Raw genomic sequence first — 3,530 nt, forward strand, 5'->3', positions numbered from 1 at the left:
CGCAAAAAAAAACCTCCGAGGACACCTAAGCCCTTCTTACGAGTTGTGAATGTGTAAACACAAATGTTCAATTGAACGCCGCTGAGCAGTCCTTCCAGTTTTGCGCTGCGTGAAATCTTTTCGAGTTTTTGTGCGGGGTATGTTACCCAGATTTGCGATTAAATTGGTGCGAGTATTTTTCGTACAGTTTCCACTTTAGCATGTTGGCTGTAGACCCGAATCGTTTGGACGATATTGCTGAGATATCAAGGACACCACATGCCACCGAGGTGGTGTGGGACGAGAGACCGAGGAAGCAGCAGCGGCCGCCAACGGGGCACCGACGCGACTCCCCGCGGCGTCGCATCGCCCTATCCTCTCCGTCGAGGCGCACTGGTGACGTGGCGTCGCGACGATGCCCTCTCCCCTCACGCATCACCTGCCACGCTAGTGTGGCAGCAGATGTCCCGTTTTCACCTGCTACGCTCCGTCGAAGCCCGATCCAGCAAGTGCAAGTCAGCAGCGCACGCTCGGGACGCGGCGTCTCGGCCAATACGAATTTTATGGGCCTTTTCGGTGCTATAGACGCCGTTGGATTTTTTGCTCAACGGGCCATTTGACTATGGGAAAACCTAAACGTATTGTTTAGGTTTTGACGCTTTCGCACCAAAACCTAAACAATACGTTCACTAATTCAACTGATTACAATGGGCAACTTCTCAGTTACAAATTTTACAGCACAACTTTATGGTGGAAAGTTCAAGGTATTCGTCATTAAAGTGCAGTTTTGTGATTTCTACAGTTCAAAAGGGTCACGTAGGCCAGCATAACTGGCCTATTCGTTCAATTTACCTGATTAACCACGCAGCTCTGCGAAGCGCTGCCACCAGTACAAGTCCTCCGTGACGAAAAAAGGCCGACGTAAAATGTTGTTTCCGTCGCGCTTCCAGGCTCCTTCAAATTGATTCCGATTGGCGCTTTGTGCAGTTTCCGATTCAACGCATATACGCTTCAGCAGCATGGTCAAGATGGTCCGCTTTATAGCGCGGTATGGCCAACCTTCAATGTATGCCGCCCTGCTATGTAACAGGGAAGTTTCACCGCGAGCCGCACTTCGCGGTTCCGTGGGCGTAATGAGGTGGACGTAAAAAAAAAAACTGTCAGCGCTTCCACTGGGGTGGAGATGGAAGACCAGCGAAGCTGTACTATGGTGGGAATTATGTATTTCCAATTATGACTATTAAGATGTGATGATGTAATTGGCTGTTTGAACTATTAAAGAATGAGAAATATATATGATCCGGTGGTTTTCATTTATTTAGTGACCACAGGGACCGTGACCTTATGGTCGCTACGGTACACCGCCATAGGGTGTACGGCAAAGGTTAGCACGTTCTTCATAAACACGTCACTAACGCCGCGCGCGTTCGGTGCGAACGCGGGCAAAATTCCGCCGCCGGCGACAACAGTTGTGCGCGTTGTTTGAGTGACCGCACACAACAGCTGTCAAAACGCTGGCTACGTGACGGAACGGCTAAACGCCCTTGTCGACACAGTTAGGGGAGAGGCGGGCGAGAGCCCAGAGAGAGTCGGCGCCACAGGCGGCAGAAACCGGCATGGCTGCGCGCATGCGCCGCAGTGCGAGAGCGGGCACGCACAGTCTAGGGTTCCTCGATGCCCTCCTCGCCCACCGCTCTCCTTCCACTGGGAAGTCGCGTTTGCTCTCCGCCCTGTGTTCGCTCCCCGTGAAAGCGCGCGTCCTTCGCCCTCGCGCGCTTTCACTCGCACATGAAGAATACGGCCAATGGGAGTTTTTTTTTCCTATAACCGGACGCGACCATCGAAGAGTGAGCCCTTAACAACTTCGCCATAAAATAATTTGACGACGGTTATCTTGATCTTCATTGCCATTTCGATATGTTGAAACACAGAATAAGACTTATGACGATGTCCTTCAACTTCCCTATATAAACATGACGTAGTATTGGTAGCTAACAAGTAATTATTGTATTGATAATTTAGTGAAGTGACATACTCCGGTTTTTGTTGCGAATGATGTCCGCTTGGTCATATAACTCCTCTTTAGTGACGCAATCTGAGTAAATTTTCAGCGCTTTTGTTTAAAAAATTGTTCAGAGTAAAAAAAAAAGAAGGCGTGCTTATATAGTCACACCCCTAAGAAACTAACAGATAATGAAGCCATAGAAAGCGCAGGGGAAATTATTTGCTCTATTTGAAGTAAATAAATGATAAGGTGTAGGTAAACGGAAGTTGCACACGTAATGTGCACGATGTAATGTGCACCTTGAGGTAGCAGAAGCGGGTAGATTTTATTGTCCTGCTGCCTGCTCCAAAACTTTACATATTATGGGACGCCAGTGGTCAAACTCATGTGCCATATTCGCCGCCATCGACATGAGTGGCACTGGCTGACATTACCAGGATCAGATACTAAGAATGTGGACGTGGGAACAGCCCTGGCCATAGCTACGTTTGTAATAGCTTCCCGAACGTAACGCGGAGGATTTGGCTTCAGCTCCAACTGGAGGCAGCTTTAACAGCGGCGCTGTTCTAAGTCGACCCTTTGCCGTCTGTTCGTCCGGCGATGGCACGCAGGTCACGTGACCAGGAGAGGATGAGAGCCGCGCCGGGGGAGGGCAGGTCACTTGACCAGCAGAGGAGGAGAGGCGCGCTGGGGGAGAAACGACCAATGACAGGGCGCGCTGGGGGAGGAGGCGACCAATGAGAGGCCGCGCTGGTTGCGAGGAGGAGAGGAAATCGGTATAAGAGAAGGTGTTTCTGTGCGGCGCGCCCTTTCGTATAACGAACGCGGATCGCAGCGCGGCGGCGATGCGACTATATATGGGAAAACCACGAGTAGTGCCTACTCCTGAGGAAGAGCTTGCCTACCGCGAGCGTCAGCGAGAGTTGGCTCGTGAACGGGCTCGTCGCTTGCCCTCACTGCCGCGCAAAAAAAGGGGAGGAGCAACTACTTGCACGGCAAACAGAGAGAAACCTCACGCGAAAAAAAAAAAGAACACTGACAGAACCACAATTATATAGCAGTACCAACGAGTCAATGCGCAGAGCTGTTGCCGACGCCGTCCCCATTTCCCCGCGTTCGCGCCGAGCGCGCATGGTGTCCGTGACTACAGCTGATGCCTCTGGCGGCGGCTAGGCAGTTTTTGACCAGAGAACTGGACACTCGTGGAGTATCGTCGGAAGTCACTACCTCTTTTCGCCTCGCAACGTTTCAATATAACTTCCTGTTGTAGATATGTGTTTACTCGTGTTTACGCAATTGCACCACGTGCAACACATGCGCATGTAATACTCTTAGCACTCGCTGTAACTAACACAGCTTCGCTGTTCAACCATCTTCATGGAGTGGAAGTGGCGGTGCGTTTTTTAACAGCAGAGCTTTAACAGCAGTTCTTAGTCGAGCATGCGCCGTCGATGACGGCGCTCTAACGCAGGAGCAGGGTCGGAGAAGTCACGTAACCCTCTCGCCGGGAGGCGAGGTGCCGACCAATCGGAGCACGCGCCGGGGA

Source organism: Dermacentor silvarum, chromosome 9 (genome assembly GCF_013339745.2).
Source record: "Dermacentor silvarum isolate Dsil-2018 chromosome 9, BIME_Dsil_1.4, whole genome shotgun sequence".
NCBI classification, from domain to species: Eukaryota; Metazoa; Arthropoda; class Arachnida; order Ixodida; family Ixodidae; genus Dermacentor; species Dermacentor silvarum.